This window comes from Schistocerca cancellata, chromosome 3, assembly GCF_023864275.1.
Source record: "Schistocerca cancellata isolate TAMUIC-IGC-003103 chromosome 3, iqSchCanc2.1, whole genome shotgun sequence".
In the NCBI taxonomy this organism is placed as follows: domain Eukaryota; kingdom Metazoa; phylum Arthropoda; class Insecta; order Orthoptera; family Acrididae; genus Schistocerca; species Schistocerca cancellata.
The window spans coordinates 717,652,251-717,671,562 of record NC_064628.1 but is presented as its reverse complement, the minus strand read 5'-3'; the positions used below and the strand labels follow the sequence as shown (position 1 = coordinate 717,671,562).

Below are 19,312 nucleotides of genomic sequence, written 5' to 3'. Positions count from 1 at the left end.
GAGATAGTACTTCATTACAGATAACTGCATCCTCTGCAAAAAGCCTGATTTTACTATTAATATTATCTGCAAGGTCGTTAATATACAACATGAACAGCAAGGGTCCCAACACACTTCCTTGGGACACACCCGAAATTACTTCTACATCTGATGATTCTCCATCCAAGATAACATACTGTGTCCTCCCAATCAAAAAGTTCTCAATCAGTCACAAATTTCACTTGATACCCCGTAAGATCATACTTTTGGCAATAAGCGTAGGTGCGGTACTGAGTCAAATGGAAATAAAAAATCTACCTGACTGCCTTGATCCAGAGCTTCCAGAATATTACGTAAGAAAAGTGCAAGTTTGGTTTCACATGATCGATGTTTCCGAAATCCATGCTTGCTGACAGTGAGGAGGTGATCAAGATACCTCATTATGTTTGAGCTCTGATATGTTCTAAGATTCTACAACACATCAATGTCAAGTATACTGGACAGTAGTTTTGTCGATCACTTCTACTACCCTTTTCATAGATGGGTGTGACTTGTGGCTTTTTCCAAGAACTGAGCATGGTTTTTTGTTCAAACGATCTATGATATATTACAGTTAGAAGAGGGGCTAAATCAGCCACAAATTCAGTATAGAATCTGACAAGGATTCCACAGGGCCCTGGAGCTTTGCCCAATTTTAATGATTTCAGCTGTTTCTCTCAACATGACTAATATTTATTTATTTCATCTTTTCAGTGGCACGAGGATTAAACTGGGAAATTCTCCTGGATTTTCCTTTGTAAAGGAACACATGAAAACGGATTTAAGAATTTCAGCTTTTGCTTTGTTACCCTCAATTTCATTTCCTGTCTCATTAACTAGGGACTGGACACTAATTTTGGTGCCACTTACATACAACCAGAATTTGTTTGGATTCTGTAAAATGTCATTTGACAATATTCTCCTACAGTAGTCACTGAAGGCATCATGCACTGCTTTCTTGACAGCCATACGTGTTTCTGTTACGGCCTAAAGTGAAGTGCCGGCACACCAGTCAGGAATGATGGGGAAGAGAAGGCTGTGAGAAGAAGTCAGCCAATCGCACACTGACCGACCTTCCTTCCAGGACGACAACACGACAGCAGTGACTCTATGTGAAGAGGATATAAGTGCCACACCCAACTGATGCAGCACCAGTTCAATAGCAGCTTCAAGATTAGCAACTTTGATAGCAGCATCAATGCTAGTCACAGGACTCCTGGACACTAAAAAGAGTTTCATTCAGCATCTCTCTACCTAGAGCCCCATGCTTTGCTTTACACCTATTATTCAGTAATCTCATGTTTCTTTAGAACTTTCTTTACAGTGGCTGTATACCATGCACATTCCCTCCCATTATGAACTGTTCTACTGGGTACATATTTGTCCAGTGCATGGTTAATTATTCTTTTAAACTTGAGCCAGTGTACCTCTACGTGCTCCTAACCTGTGGTGAATGTTTCAAGTTCCTCACTGAGATAAGACACTACTGATGTTTTATATAATTTACTGAAGATACATATCTTTCTGCTAGTTTTAATTGTCCTTTGTACTATGGTAATCATTGAAGCCACAACCATGACATGGTCACTGATACCAGTTTCATTGTAGACATCCTCAAGAAGGTCAGGTCTATTTGTTGCCATTAGATACAACATATTTTCATCATGATTGGGGTTCCTATCTATCTGTTCTAGGTAGTTTTCAGAGAAGGCATTTAGTAAAGTTTCACAGGATGTCTTATCATTCCCACTATTAACAAAACTGTAACTTTCCCAATTAATTGTTGGATGATTAAAGTGTCCAGCGATGATTACAGTACAATTGGGGAACTTATGTGCAAATGAACTGAAGTTTTCTTTTAAGTTTTCGGTTTCATCAGCAGATGAGTCTGGTGGGTGACAGAAGGATCCTATTATCATTTTATGCCCACTCATGATACTGAGCCTTGTCCAAAAAATCTCACATGCAGCTTCAATTTCTATCTCAGTCAATTTGAATTTCTTTTCTGTTGTGACAAATACACCACCTCCATGTCTCATTTGCCTATCCTTTCAATATACACTTAAATTTTCCCCAAAAATTGCAAAGCTATCAGTTTGTCTGCCACACACACATCCACACAAGCAAGCACACCTCACACAAATGACCACTATCTCCAGAGCAGATGCAGACAGTGGTCATGTGTGTGAGTTCTGCTTGATTGTGTGAATGTGTATGTGTGCTTTCTTTTTCTAAAGAAGGCTTTGGCCAAAAACTCGTAACAGTCTTATTGTCATGTCTATAAGTATGACAGTGCACAAGTTACCATTTCATAATTTTTTAGACTTCAGTACATTGTGAAATCTTTAAGGCTAGAAGATTGGATTATAACAATATTGTGAAAGGAAAGTTGCTACTCAACATATAGCGGAGATGCTGAGTCACAGATAGGCACAACAAAAAGACTGTCACAAATATAGCTTTTGGCCAGTAATGCCTCTGTCAAAATTAGACAACAAACACACACATACACACTCACACAAATGCAACTCACACACACATGACTGCAATCTCAGGCAACTGAGGCCACACTGAGAGCAGCAGCCCCAGTGCATGAGGGGAGTGGCGACTGGGTGGATACCTCCTTACCAGGAGGAGGCCGGAGCGGGAGAGGTATAGTAGGGTAGGGGTGGCAGACAGTGATGTGCTGTTGGGGAACACACAGGGATGAGACGGGAAGAGGATAGGGCAGCTATGTGCATTTGGGAGGCTGGACAGAGGGCAGCGGAGAGGTGGGGAGGGGGGAAAACAGTGAAAAGGAGATAAATAAAAAGACTAGGTGTGATGGAGGAATGAAGGCTGTGTAGGGCTGGAATAGGAACATAGAAGGTGCTCAATGGGAGAGAACAATGACTAAGGAAGGTTGAGACCAGGAGGGTTACAGGAACCTAGGATATATTGCAGCATCCTGCAATATATCCTAGGTTCCTCTAACCCTCCTGGCCTCAACCTTCCTTAGTCATTGTCCTCTCCCATCCAGCCCCTTCTCTATTGCCATTCCAGCACCACACAGCGTTTCATTCCTCCATCGCACCCAGTCTTTTTACTTCTTTCCTTTTCCACTATCCTCCCCCCCCCCCCTCCCCCCTCTTCCCACCTCACCGCTGCCATCTGTTTAACCTTCCAACAGCACATAGCTGCCCTACCATCTTTCTACCTCATCCCTGCGCACTCCCCAACAGTACATCACTGTCCACCACCCCTCTACCCTTCTATCTCTACCCCTCCCCACCCCAGCTTCCTCCACAGCCCCATGCAGTCACCACTCTCATTATGCATTGGTGCTGCTGCTTGCAGTGTGGCCTCAGTTGGCTGAGACTGCAGTCATGTGTGTGTTTGTTGTCTAATTTTGACGAAGGCCTTACTGGCCAAAAGCTATATTTATGAAAGTATCTTTGTTGTGGCTATCTGCGACTCAGCATCTCTGCTACATGGTAAGTAGCAACTTTCCTTTCACAATATTGTTACATTCCATCCTGGATTTTCCAAGTCTGCCTATCATATAATTCACGATGCCTATAAAGCTGCCTCAGTAATTTAAGGCAGGTTTGAATGTCTGATATTTTAAGATAAATAGCTGTGACATTATCGTGGAGGAATGGTTCCATAAGAAGATGTAAAAATAGACTGTGATCTTGTTTAAGAAACTATCACAGTATCTGCCACACGTGCTATAATGTGAGCCCCCACCCCTCCTTCCCTCCATCATATTTAATGCACTTTTCTTTATAAAAACCTAATATTACATAGTAAATTAAGAAAAGCATTTTACCCAGCCTCTACAACTGCTGTCATATATAACAAAATAATAAGCAACTAGCTGCATACAAGAAACTTAATTTCTTTACCAGTTTCAGTAGAAGGACACTATGTGCTCAAAACTAGTAAAGAAATTAAATTCCTTTTATGCAATTGGTTGCTTGTTATTTGATTATAAATAAAGAAAAGTTATATTAGCTGTACTTGATAGAGAAATCCCCAGTAAGTACTTTTGTGCATATTACATACATATAATGGTACTGTATGTCAGCTACATAAAACAACTGTAGCAAAGGAGGGAGGAATACCATCACTCTTACTTAAAGTTAGCTTAAGTTGGAAGAATAATTTATTTCATTTATCCATGATTTCTTTAACAGATTCTCCATATAGCATCTATATTAGGTTTTCATCATCTTATACAACCTCTCCCAGAGACAGAAAATGAAATAATTTGGGCTATTGTAAAAAATGAAAACAAATATTAAAGAGCATTCTCACTTTTTCATTAACTGATAATAGATGAATCTACATGTGAACACGTGTTCATTAAATCATACGTAAAGCAAAAATATTATCAGTTACATATTTATATTGAGCAATAAGAGAAGAAGGCCAGCACCATTTTTCTTGCTTTTATGTCCTTCTCAAACTGTATGATATGCCAATGTTACGCAAATTTTTATTAGAACTAAATATCTGATCAACTCTAAATATGAGTTAGACTACTTGACTAACAGGTAGTAACTGCAAGTAGATTAAAATTAAATACAATATATCTACATTTAGGCTTAAGCCCCATTAACTATTCTTTGTTAGAAAGCAGCAACTTTCCAATGAAATTTGAATTCTGCAAAGCATGTACAGCAGCACAGACTGATGTGGGCCATGATCCAGTTGTGAAAGAACAAGTTGAAAGTAAAAATATGTATCGTGACAACAAAAAATAGGGAAAGTCGTACTTAAGAGACTAGATTAGAAAGGGATGGCCACAAGCACCTTGCCTGCTAACTGTTTTATTCCTATCAAAGAAAAAAATCATATGCTTTTAGTCCTACAAATGTTGAATCACATAATTCCAAACAAATAAAAATTACTTATAGGTACTGGAAGTAGATACCAGAAGATGAAGATCCATGTGTGATGCTCTTTGACATTTAGACATGTGGCACCAGCACATGGATAAGCTAACCAAACAGCTTAGGTCTATCTGCTTTTTGCAGTTACAAACATCTCACCTTGTTTTGATGTGCAGGCAGCATTGTTAGCGTACATCCACACAATGGCGTATTCTTCTGTAACAGTGCAGATAGGACCAGATGCACAATCAGGGGTCCAGTTTTTTCAAATAATTTTTATAGCCCTACTGTGATTATGAATTGTGGATTAAAAATAAATTTAAAGGTAGCTTAATCTCCTTAATAAAACTGAGACAACTTTTAATCAGCTTAGGTCATGGTGCAAATACACAGGAGGAAAAAAAAAGTTACAAAAAGAGGCTGTACACAAAAGCAAGTAACAAATGCTGTGGAAAATGGAAATAATATCATCTGTGGCTTGGGACTTCTCTACAATATTCCTCATTCCACATTAATACTTTGTGTTAATAGAAAACAAGGGGAAGGGCACACATCACAAGAAGGTAGTGGTGGAGGTGGTGTCATCTGTCTTCAAAAGATGTAAAAGGACTACTAAATGTAATTTGAACAATGGATGAACACATCTTTGTGTTGTCATCATTAGATGGCTGGATACCATGGCGTGTTGCATTGTTTGAACAAACTATGATCACAATTCACAAATCGATGATCCAGTATGGAATGGCCTTTTTCATTCAGGGAAGGGCATTCACTTTATATACAGGGAGAGAAACCACAAAGTATTGAACAGTATTGCTGTAATCAGGTCAACACCTGGATAAATTATGATTTCCTTTTGGAGGGGGAGGGAGGGGGGGGCGAAGCCACCGTCATGGCCGCAGTGACAGGACTAAATCTATGGGAAAAGCTAGGGCAAATACATAAATGGGATGAAATGTTTGTCATGATCACTCTAAAAGTGGAGTTGTTGTCATCAAAAGGAAACGTAAGCCTAGTTCTTATGGACGAGAAAATACTAGAGCTGTATTTTGTTCACCAACTGATGATTAAAATGCCACATCCTTTGCATGTTTGAAGGGAAGTATATAATGGATTGACAGACACACACTCACCCAGACTGCTTTCTCAGTTAGTGAATAAGATGGAAGGAGACCCCACTATTTTTCAACTGGTTCACAAAAGTATTTTTAAAACAGTATTGACTCATGAATGCCTCCGTTATTAATGTTGGATGGGTACACAAGCTATATTTTAAGTAAACTGGTCCAGACCAGTTAGGGATACAATGTTACGATCATGAAGCTGCCACCTCACACCATCTATGTTACACATCCTCTTGATGTTTCATTACTACAAACACCCATCTCTGTGCAACTCCTTCTTTGTCATTGGTAATAATGGAATTATTGAAGTAAGTATGATTATTCTGTGTAGATTTAACGTTTGTCAACAGGCACATACACCCCAAATCATACTGACACAGTTTATACAGTTAAGAATTGGCTGAGTCCAGTTACGTCAAAATCTTGAGATAATTGGGCGCATGTGAAGAAAATTTTTGCTCAAATTTTTCTTTAACTAAAACATTCAGAAAGGTTTTCAAATAGAGTATTTCAGTGAGAAAGCTTCATTCTATAATAAATGACTATTTTAAAGATTATCTTGAATAAACAGTATGCTTTAATGTAAAAAGGGTTAAGTTCATGTTGTAAAATTGTGGTTCAGTTAGTGCTTGATTCTTTAATGTCTACCTGTATTTGCTGATAACAACTAAAGTGAATTTAGGATGAACTCTGCAAATCATAACCACAATACTGAGAAAAAATAATTTGTATATAGATTATGCATCACTGTCTAGAATATACGATATTCTTGGTAGACATGAAGGAGGAACCTGAAGACCACCAGGTATTCAGAAACAAAGTAAAAGAATAACTCCAGTACTCATTCCTATCACAATTTAAAAGAACATATGGACTCGGGGATGTACATTCCACGTAACTCCAATATTTCTATTAAACAGATTTGACACTGTCAGTATACAGACAGCTAACAGCTACCTGATTAAATTAAATGCTATGTTGTTGTAGAATTTTGTGCAGAGCATAACTTAATCATAGCTAATACTTGGTTCAAGAATCATGAAAGAAGGTTGTATACATGGAAGAACCCTGGAGATACTAGAAGGTATCAGATAGATTATATAATGGTAAGACAGAGATTTAGGAACTAGGTTTTAAATTGCAAGACATTTCCATGGGCAGATGTGGACGCTGACCACAATCTATTGGTTATGAACTGTAGATTAAAACTGAAGAAACTGCAAAAAGGTGGGAATTTAAGGAGATGGGACCTGGATAAACTGAAAGAACCAGAGGTTGTTCAGTGTTTCAGGGAGAGCATAAGGGAAGAATTGACAGGAATGGGGGAAAGAAATACAGTAGAAGAAGAATGGTTAGCTTTGAGGGATGAAATAGTGAAGGCAGCAGAGGATCAAATAGGTAAAAAGACGAGGGCTAGTAGAAACCTTTGGGTAACAGAAGAAACATTGAATTTAATTGATGAAAGGAGAAAATATAAAAATGCAGTAAATGAAGCAGGCAAAAAGGAATACAAACGTCTCAAAAATGAGATCGACAGGATGTGCAAAATGGCTAAGCAGGGATGGCTAGAGGACAAATGTAAGGATGTAGAGGATTATCTCACTAGGGGTAAGATAGATACTGCCTACAGGAAAATTAAAGAGACCTTCGGAGAAATGAGAACCACTTGCATGAATATCAAGAGCTCAGATGGAAAACCTGTTCTAAGCAAAGAAGAGAAAGCAGAACGGTGGAAGGAGTATATAGAGGGTCTATACAAGGGCGATGTACTTGAGGACAATATTATGGAAATGGAAGAGGATGTAGATGAAGACAAAATGGGAGATAGGATACTGTGTGAAGAGTGTGACAGAGCACTGAAAGACCTAAGCCGAAACAAGGCCCCAGGAGTAGACAACATTCCATTAGAACTACTGACAGCCTTGGGAGAGCCAGTCCTGACAAAACTCTACCATCTGGTGACCAAGATGTATGAAACAGGTGAAATACCCTCAGACTTCAAGAATAATATAATAATTCCAATCCCAAAGAAAGCAGGTGTTGACAGATGTGAAAATTACCGAACTATCAGTTTAATAAGTCACAGCTGCAAAATACTAACGCGAATTCTTTACAGACAAATGGAAAAACTGATAGAAGCCGACCTCGGGGAAGATCAGTTTGGATTCCGTAGAAATGTTGGGACACGGGAGGCAATACTGACTCTACGACTTATCTTAGAAGAAAGATTAAGGAAAGGCAAACTTACGTCTCTAGCATTTGTAGACTTAGAGAAAGTTTTGACAATGTTGACTGGAATACTCTCTTTCAAATTCTAAAGGTGGCAGGGGTAAAATACAGGGAGCGAAAGGCTATTTACAATTTGTACAGAAACCAGATGGCAGTTATAAGAGTCGAGGGGTATGAAAGGGAAGCAGTGGTTGGGAAGGGAGTGAGACAGGGTTGTAGCCTATTCCTGATGATATTCAATATGTATATTGAGCAAGGAATAAAGGAAACAAAAGAAAAGTTCGGAGTAGGTATTAAAATCCATGGAGAAGAAATAGAAACTGAGGTTCGCCGATGACATTGTAATTCTGTCAGAGACAGCAAAGGACTTGGAAGAGCAGTTGAACGGAATGGAGAGTGTCTTGAAAGGAGGGTATAAGATGAACATCAACAAAAGCAAAATGAGGATAATGAAATGTAGTCGAATTAAGTTGGGTGATGCTGAGGGAATTAGATTAGGAAATGAGACACTTAAAGTAGTAACGGAGTTTTGCTATTTGGGTAGCAAAATAACTGATGATGGTGGAAGTAGAGAGGATATAAAATGTAGATTGACAATGGCAAGGAAAGCGTTTCTGAAGAAGAAAAATTTGTTTACATCGAGTATAGAATTAAATGTCAGGAAGTCGTTTCTGAAAGTATTTGTATGGAGTGTAGCCATGTATGGAAGTGAAACATGGACGATAAATAGTTTAGACAAGAAGAGAATAGAAGCTTTCGAAATGTGGTGCTACAGAAGAATGCTGAAGATTAGATGGGTAGATCACATTACTAATGAGGAGGTATTGAATAGAATTGGGGAGAAGAGGAGCTTGTGGCACAACTTGACTAGAAGAAGGGATCGGTTGGTAGGACATGTTCTGAGACATCGAGGGATCACCAATTTAGTATTGGAGGGCAGCGTGGAGGGTAAAAATCGTAGAGGGAGACCAAGAGATGAATACACTAAGCAGATTCAGAAGGATGTAGGCTGCAGTAGGTACTGAGAGATGAAGAAGCTTGCACAGGATAGAGTAGCATGGAGAGCTGCATCAAACCAGTCTCAGGACTGAAGACCACAACAACAACAATGTTGTTGTACCTCTCTTGCCCCACAAATTCTGGAGGGCAAGACAGGCAGAACATAAACATCACATAACATACGAATGTAAATACTTGCTGTTCATAATGAGAATAAATTCTCGACATGTGTTGTGTTTTGCACGAAATAAACATAACTGCTGCAGTGTTTTACTATTTAAATCTTGAATTATATTATACTAAGTGTCCACAGTCATAGTAACTTAAACTATGTGAAATACACAGAGTTAAATAACTTTTTAAGAACAAGTACAAATATGGTCATATTTCAAATACAGGCTCAGAAACAATTGAACAAGTCAAAGTAGAGGGTTGCTATTAGATATTGTTGAAGGGATGTAATTTGTGTCTGGAGGTAGGACAAACTGAACTGTAATTTGCTACGGCTTGTTGAAGGCCTGTGTGATGTTACATACATACATTAATCCTTGTTCCATAGATCATGAACAGGACATTTCATAATGATGTGGAGTGTGTCACTTTAACATAAGTTTTCTTTACTCAAGGTAATTAATAAATTATTATTATTATTATTTTACGGTTACTACTTCATATCTAAGAATCCATCTATTGAGTAGAAGGAGTTGTCATTCAGAAATTCTTTTCATTTTCTTTTAAATGTTGGTTGGCTATCTGCCAGACTTTTAATACTATTTGGCAAATGAGCAAAGATTTTTGTGGCGGCATAATTCACCCCTTTCTGTGCCAGAGTGAGATTTAATCCACAATAGTGAATATCATCCTTTCTTCTAGTGTTGTAGCTATGCACTTCGCTGTTATTTTTGAATTGGGATGGGTTATTAATGACAAACTTCATAAGTGAATATATGTGTTGCGAAGGTACTGTGAATATCCCGAGTTCCTTAAATAAATGCCTGCAAGGTGATTTTGGGTGGGCTCCAGCTATTACTCTGATTACACACTTTTGTGCATTGAATACCTTCTCTCTTAATGATGAATTGACCCAAAATATTATGCCATATGAAAGTAGAGAATGAAAATAGGCATAGTAGGCTTATTTACTGATATGTTTATTACCAAAATTTGCAATCACCCTAATAGCATAAGTAGCTGAACCTAACTGTTTCAGCAGATTATTGATGTGTTTCTTTCAGTTCAATTTCTCATCAATGCACACATCCAGAAATTTTGAGTAGTCTGTCTTAGTAACAGACTTCCATTCATTGTCTATATTTATCAATGCTGTTATGCCATTTACTGAACAGGATAGTATAAACTGTTTTCTCAAAATTTATGGCCAGAACTTTGCATAAGAACTGTGTGACAGTAAATTAATATTTTTATTTAAACCATAGGCTAATTGCACAGTTTGGACTATCATCCACCAATGAGCTCTGTTTTGAAAAATTCCTGTAAAATATAACGGTTATGAACATTGATGTTATTTAGAAAAACCTTTAATACCAACAGTGTACTCAGAATATTTGCAGGATGGAACATAAATCTCTCATGTGCTGTCTAGGTATGAATGATAAACACTGCAGCCCAAGACCACAGCTATCCTCATATGATCATAAATGGAGATCTTGATAAGAAATACAAATGCATAAATTTCATGGAACTGATAGTCCTCAAAAATGCATTTTTGAGCAGTTCTAATTTAAGCTTCTACTATTGTGTTGCCACATAGATTCTGATTCTTCTGTTCTTCCAGTTCGCTATATACACTTCAGTCAGTAGTTGCAGCTGAAGAATAGGTTAAACTTGAAACATGTACTGTCCGATAGATGATATGTTGCAAAACCTTATGAATTCATCAACGGATTTCATGTTAATCTGAAGCCATACGAACTATAAACAGCACTGCATTTCACACTGACCTTCTATTCCCCTCAGCTTCCTACCCTTTATGGACCCGCCTTCCAAGTGTGCTGGAGGAATAACCATCATTTCTTGCAAGTAATCACATGGTCCTCAAGACAGGAGCAATATTAACAATTTTTATGAAACATGGATTTGGCCAATGAAAAGCTTGCACAGTTGTTTCGTAAACATCATGGTAACATAGGAGAGCACACACTAAGAAACTCATAATAAATACTCTTAGATTTGATGAACCTGTCATTAAATGCAAAGACATTCACAAAGTCATGAACCACAATAGTAAATGTGAGTAATAGATCTTGACATATATATGACTGTCTATCACACCTTTACAAATCTTGTGTCGCCCTTTAGCATTTAAACTCCCCTCTATTCGCCTTTTGCTACCTCTTGCAGTTGCTATCCCAGGAAATACTTGGAAAGACTCTCATGTAATTTATGGCTGTAAACAACTCCTGTCTACATAATTGTGTTTCTATTTCTATTAAATTTTTTATCTCTTCTTTTGTTTCCAAACTGAATAACACTTCATCCACCAACAAATGTGTGCACATCATTATAACTTTAATTCAGTACAGGTTTATGCCTGACTCATCGCAAGTCTAGATTGCTAAAACAAACACTTTTGGTATGAACTGCTTCTAATTCCTGTAAACTTTCACACCACAATTACAGAGAATATTATGCCCTCTTCAAATAGAATGTTATTAAAATAATGGAGCAGAAATCAAATTGTAAATCGAAACATAATAAGAAGTCAGCATATCATAGCAGAATTATGCACTTAGTAACTGTTGCAGCATGCATTAAAACAGTTGGAATTTGAGTACAGGTCGGCCTGCTTGATAAATTATTTGCGCAGACTGCTACACATCACGGTACCTAGTTCAGTTTCTCATAAATATTAAGGAAACTATGCATTCTAGGGCATTTACACAAATTAAAGAATTCTAATGTGCACTTCGTTGTATTGTGCTCAATGAAATCGTTGCTGGCAGATATAACGAGCCCTTTGCCATTTACACCTTTTCTTCTCACATAGTACTAAAAACGTCTGCATTTATACATTGTGTATCTTAATTTACATCGTGAATCTATTGTCACCATTAGTGAAGACGTTGGTAAGCTAGGGTATGGGAATGGTTGAGGAATCATGCATTTACCACGTCGCTGTCAATTTCTTACGTATATACATTTTCATTCACAATACCACATACCTAACATGTAATCCACAAACGAGCCTCAACGTTATGTACAAAGGCCGTGACTGATAACTCAACAATCAGTTAACACGACCGAATACCCGCACGGGACGCATGCGACCACTCTGAATAAATGCACATCTCATCGCAATCTGGTTTTCTAACAAAAGTTATCCAAACTGACTCCTTCTTCATCTAACAAAAAATAAAAAAAAGGCAACACGTACAATCAACTGACCATATAACGAGGGTATGAGCACTAAAGTTTGAACGTTGCCGCAAATTTTCTTTCAAGTGTGACTGCTTATCGGTCCTACTTTGAATATTATTATGGCTTGAACTTAATTACAGCTGCAATCTCACTTTTTGACACCTACCACCAATGTTGCAACGTAAATTGCCTATAAATTTGTTTTTGTAATTTACACACTTTGTACAAAATGTAATCAAATGGGACCAAATAAAAATAAATAAATCAATGACATTTCTTGATTTTTATTTTCGTTCAATATTTTATTTCTTGCCATCGATTATGTACGTCCGTCTCAAGCACTAGTTACGACGAATCTGTTTTTCTCATCAATTCCACGTTGCATTAATCTCATCATCCACCACTGCCACCTACATCACAACAGCAAATATCGCATCGACGCATTATCGCGACCAAAGTCGATCTACGAGCAAATGATGGTGGAGTATAGGATCTATTGTATTTTTAGAGTGTTTCAGTGAAATCGCAATAAATAACTAGCGTTCACTTGACACATAAATGGTTCAAAAGTAATAGAGCTGACAGAATATATTTTCTCAGAGTTTAATGTCACCATTAAATTAAACTAATGTAACAGGCTGGACACACGAAGTGCACAATTCATTAAGTCTATGAACAAGTATTTTTCTTCTCTGAATTACCTCGACTGTATATATCTAAATAAACAAGAGTTCAACAATTATTTACACTGCTTATCCTTCATAAATTTATTTTTGTAGCAATGCTGTTAGTATATTCAGTTGCACGTGTGTTCTTAAAATGAAGATTGTTATTTACGGAGAAGTCATGGAGTCTTTTATCAGACAGGAACTGCAACGAACTAAAAACATTTGATATTATTCGTGGCCCCAATAAGAGGTTATCTTTCACCAAATTTAGAAATCCATAATTCCACTTCTCTTGGACGATGCGAAAGAAACATTTCAATGACGTCGATAACCATCCCCTCGTACTTTAATTCCATTCCCATATATATTTCATTAAATGGATTCATTTATTTCTACAACAACGTCTTCGCCACCGACCTTATCATTTCTCTAAGGCGGCCACACACATAATTGCATGCTTGACAAACATGCCTGCTTGAACAAGAACGCATAAATTCTTGGCTCCTTATACTAGCATTACTTTGTTTACTGGAAAATGTCGAGTTCAGAAACACTGCGCTGGCTTTGGCAGCCTTTTTGGTTATGTTATTGAAGAACAAAAGATAAAACGTGATATGTGGAGTAACGAATGGTTAAGGAAACGAAGACATTATTCCAGTATTGACTATTTGTGGCAGACACCACAGTCTAACATAACAACCGCGACATTTCGCCTTTATTTTGTTGCCCATTGCGCCAACGGCGCGCTAAGTAGCTAGTAGGCAGAAAGTAAAACTGTTGAGTTCGGTGCGATCGTGAACGCGAAAGCGAATAGTAATTGTTTATTTTGGTTTATACAATGGCGTTTACAGACAGGAGCGTCTGTAGCGCAGGTTTACTGAGAGGTATATACCATCATGTTACTAAACTGTGTCGTCAGGATTCGCTTGCAAACAACGTGTGTATTAATGATTCATGTTTCGTTTTAGGAGAAGAAAATGGCTAGTTAACAGCAAACGAGAAGATGCTGTTTACGTTTATAATAATGTTAAGTTTTGATCGCTACGCTTTGAACCAAACCAGTTTATGAATGCAGGCAATAACTTGTGTGGATCGCAGTACCCGCACTGTTTGACACCCCAAATACGCCACCTCAACTGACGATGAAGGGAAACTGCCACAAATTTTTGACAAGTCGTCTAAAGCTGTAAAACAGTTCTGTGGCACAGAAGCAGCCAGTTCAAGTCTCCATAGATCAGTGCCAGATTCATCTGAATCGTCAACACAGACCTGCTTTGAGGATGAAGTGGTCAGATTAAGTGCAGTTATTTGTGTCTTGCAAAAGCGTGTGAGGTGTCAGATTGTGCAGATAATTAGACTTCATGCAAAACTTAACTAGACTTCATGCAAAACTATTACGGGACAAAGAAAGTGCCTATCATTTGAAGTACAGACAGCAACAGAATCTGTATCAGAAAGATCAAGTCAGGAAGAACAAACAAATTTTGAAGACTACAGGATCCCGATATTTAAGAAGAGAACCCTTTGACATGTTGTTAAGCCAGAACAGCATGCCATTGAAGGAGAAACGTGCTACAACATGGGAAGACGAAAATAAGCTGTTTGCTCCGAATTTATTATATTACAGCACTCATGCATACAGGTTTTGTCAGAATGTTTTATGCTTCTATCAGTGCATACATTACAGAGGTATGTGGAAGGCATACAAATAAAATGTGGGATAAGGGACAATATCTTACATCTTCTAAAGCAGAAGGCACAGCATTTCTCCGATATTGATAAACTAGTGAATACCGGAGTGTCATTGGATGAAGTGTCTCTAACGGAAAATTTAACATACGACAGCACTTCTGACGGTGTTGTTGGCTTTGAGGACTTGGGGTTTACAAGCACAGCATATTTTCCCGCTATTTGGCAGTTGCTTGTCACACTTTTAGAATAACATAAAGATGAAGATCGTACTTGTGGCAACAGGCGACAGCGGCTACAGCGCGGTAGGCCTACGGAACGACAACTGGGGCTTATATCCGTTTTGCACATAGAGCTACATTTCTGTGCTTCTTACGTGTGAATCTGTGTGTTTATATTCTTTTGATACCAACATGGTAAGCTGAGATCTATTCAGCGTCACAAGTGTTTCTTCACGAACGTGTTGTAGCTGGCCATTACATTCATGATTTTTATCCCTATTTGCAATTATTTTAGAATCATTTTTAGAAACATCTACGTCTTCTGATATTACACAAACTCTTGGAGGCAAAAAACCAATTCAAATACTTCGTAAATCGAGTAGAAAAGGGATGCAAAAGAAACATTACGCTTAGACATGTCTGACGTTCTCCTTTCTCGCTGCTTGGAGCGCTAGTGAGTTCCCGCTGTCAAACGGTAACAACTTTTACAACAGTGAGTGTCGCAACCATCTCATAGTTCTGGTGATTTTCTTCTCTCTTTCTCCATGTCATACTGTATTCCTTAACTGGATCTACGTACAGTACAACCTTTGTACAGAATGTAATTTAACAGGATCAAATAAAAATTAAATAACACCAGATCACTGACAAATGCTTGCACAACCCGCTAAAAGTCCAGAGTAGGGCAAGTGACGTACTTAGTGTTTCGTGCAGCAATGTTGTCAGTGCTTGCCGTGTGGTATGATGGGAACAAATGAAGGTGTGTTAGCTGCATTGTCAGCCTATATTGGTGTTCTGTGTTGTCAGCTAATCATCTTGTGGTGTTGCGGGTATTCTTATGCCCGTGCTTGCTATGAAAATAGGACGAGGAATTCCGCCTTATGCAAGACACCTTGTCAGTTTAGTTTTATCCAGACACATTTCAGCACTTTTTGTGCTATCTTCAGTGGGTTATTTTATTTTTATTACTTTGCAAGAAGTTTGTAGCTAGTCTGCTACACAATCTACAGCTTGTCATGGCTTCGATGTTGTAGTGTTTTCCATATGTTTTGGCGAGGTGAATGCGCTAATTTCTGTGGCCTGTGGTCGTTTGACATCGCACTTTCAACGAATTTTCAAGCATGGCCCATGTTTGAAAATTCGTAGGAAGTGCATGGCCCATGTTTGAAAATTCGTAGAAAGTTTGTTGTCAAACAGAGTATTCACGTCGCCAAAACATATGGGGAAACACTACAACATCAAAGCGATGACAAGTTATAGACTGTGTAGCAGATAGCTACCAACATAAATACCCAATAGCTTCATGTAAAGCAAGGAAATAAAATAACCCACTGAAGACAGACAAAAGTGCTGAAATATGTCTGGGTAAAACGAAAATGAAAAGGTGTCTTGCATAAAGCGGAATTCCTCGTCCTATTTGCATGGTCAGCTGTTTGTGTTACGCAGCCAATGAGACAGCGTCAGGCAGACGACGTGTTTTGAAGTAATACATGGGGAGGAAAGGGTGAAACATTGTTGTAAACGAGGAGTATAAATTTAATTGCTCCTTCTTTGAGTCGCGCCTGTTTAAACTGTGCTCCTATCTGCAAATCAAGGACAGCATCACAACCCAACATATTCGAAAAAGGAGTGAAATATTTTTCTGCTCTGCGTTGCTATGCAGTCGATCTGCGTGAGCACACTAAATGGATCAATATTTTTTTTTTTAAATTAAGTCATAGGAGGAGGTATATTAACATATTGACCGTGCGACTCTATTATGAATACACATTAATCCACCTGCCCTCCTCTCATGGTTTAATCAAAAAACATTGATCCACTTACTCAGTGTGTTCGTGCAGATCGATTGCTTATTTATTTCACCATCACATTTGATACATTTTTGTGAAACAGCAATTAATTCATGAGACGTGCACCGCAATTAATCCATGAGACGTGCACCATCGCCAGTCCGCTTTACAGTACTTGCTGCCATAGGCACAAAATATTTCTCTCCAAACTCACCAATTCATCGAAAACTAGCAAAAAAGACAATGGTTTCAATTTCAGCGCTAGAAATACGTCGCCTTTCTTCTCGCCTCTCGTTGGTTGTGTCAAAGCATCAGCCCAGTGGCTACGCGAAACCAACGTGTACTGCAGTAGATAAGCACCGCCGTGGCTGCCCCTGACCTTGATCTAGAATGTAGCCCATAACCCTCCCTATTCTAGGTACACACGTTCAAGCATACACACTCTTGAAAGCTATCACATTCGATCAATCAAGATACTTGTAGTCCCGATGTTTGCCCAAATTTATCCTAAACACTCTGAAGCATGTTCGGGCAATAACGCTTGAGCAAGCGTATTTGTTAATGTGGAGCGACCTTAAAGTCTAAACACACAGAGATATTATTTCCCCTACAACGTTCTTTACAGTTTACAACAAATTGATTTCCATTAAGTTAAACCAAATATATTCGTTGCCACACTTGTAAAACCATGAGTATTTGACGCGCAAAATGAGTCACTGATAATCTGCTATCAGTAGACCAAGAATCTCCCCTTATTGAACATTATTGTCAATCCGATTCATTCCCTAGGCACGACATGTGCATATAAATTCATTATTTTATTTCCTTTTCGGTTCGAGCTTCATAATTCGCTGGCACTTCTCACACCATCTGCCTTTCACCATTCGCATACTTACTTTCGTTATTAACAATAAGAAATAGAACTCACCTGAAATTACGAGAAAACGCACATTCGAACACGTACACAAATTAAACAACCGCCAAAGCCATAGATCTACATCTACATTCACATTCTAGAACGCACAGAGAGAGAACAGAAGGAAAGCAAAGATAACATATTTATACGGAATGTAAATATTTCCGAAGAGATAATTTCTACAAATTGTACCAAATAAAGTGTTGGCTCTGTATCTTTAAAACACTGCCTACAAGAAATGACATTTCTTTACAGAACGAAAGAAACTAAAACTTCAACTACCAAATTTATCGTGACATCCACTATCATTTAACGACGCACTGGTTTTTGTTAAATTTATATCTACATCCGTGCGTTGCACCCACAGTAATCATCATGGATTGGAATCTCTCAGGTATAGTCCGTTCATCATAAGAATACATATGACGTAAACAAACAAGAGATGTAGAACACGTACACTTGTGTCGTTATGCTCTAGGAAGTAGACCCTACTTATGTATTAGATGTCTTATTACTAAGTTACGTTAAATGAAACTTCAATATATTCAAATGTACTAACAGCCATCAACGTATTTCTTAATCACGCGTTAGCTATGTAGCTTTTATTTAAATAATCGTGTTCAGTCACAGCCTCTGCACTGTTGTGCGCTGTTACGAAAATGTCTGAAGCTGCTTACTGTTCCGCAGTGAGACACGGTTCGGAACACGGTTAAAAAGTGCAGGGAAATTGGTTGTTCTTAATGTTTTTCATAAATTCTCATTGATAATGGGTTTTGAAGATTTTCGACGGATATTACATATGGTTCAGCCGCCGTCTCAGATGGTATGTTTAGCGGGATCTGTGGTGTAGTAGATTGAAATTTATCGGCTGTCCATGGTTCGAATGGTTCAAGTCTTGCCTGAGTCATTTTTTTCCTTTTTCAATTTGAAATACCTACATCTCATAATAGTAAAATTCATCGTTATTTGTTATGAATAATACACGTCTTCTTAATTGTAATTACATACTACATGCGAAATCCCTGTTTTCATTTCAAATATAAATTCTTAATTATCGATATTTTATGAAAGACTGTTAATGAAGGTTGCTTAAGTTAAGAAAACACAACAGTCTGTTCACAGCAATGAGCTTGCTGTAATGCTTTTTTTTTTTTTCTTCATTTTCAGTTTTCTTGGTGTGAGTACGCCAGATATTTATGTTCATTCTGTGTGCGGCCGTGTTCTGTGACATTTGTTTTTTTGTGTTTGTTGTTATATATACAGTGTAACTTTTGGTGCAATAAAGAAAGGAGCAATAAGTTATTTTTACTCCAATATACCGTATTTCACTCTGTGATTTTCTGTCAAATATAATTAAAGATACCACAGTCTAATTTTTAAAGGTAAAAATGAAAAACTAAATA

General features: G+C 38.0%; 1 protein-coding gene across 1 annotated transcript in view; it reads right to left on the bottom strand.

Annotated features, from left to right (window-relative positions):
• LOC126176535 (peroxisomal leader peptide-processing protease-like) overlaps positions 1–12,697 on the bottom strand; it is a 1,185,809-nt gene extending 1,173,112 nt beyond the window's left edge. Inside the window, exon 1 of the mRNA XM_049923692.1 lies at positions 12,430–12,697. The gene's annotated coding sequence lies outside the window, so the exon portion shown is untranslated. The remainder of the gene's footprint in view (positions 1–12,429) is intronic.
• Positions 12,698–19,312: the final 6,615 nt, after the last annotated feature.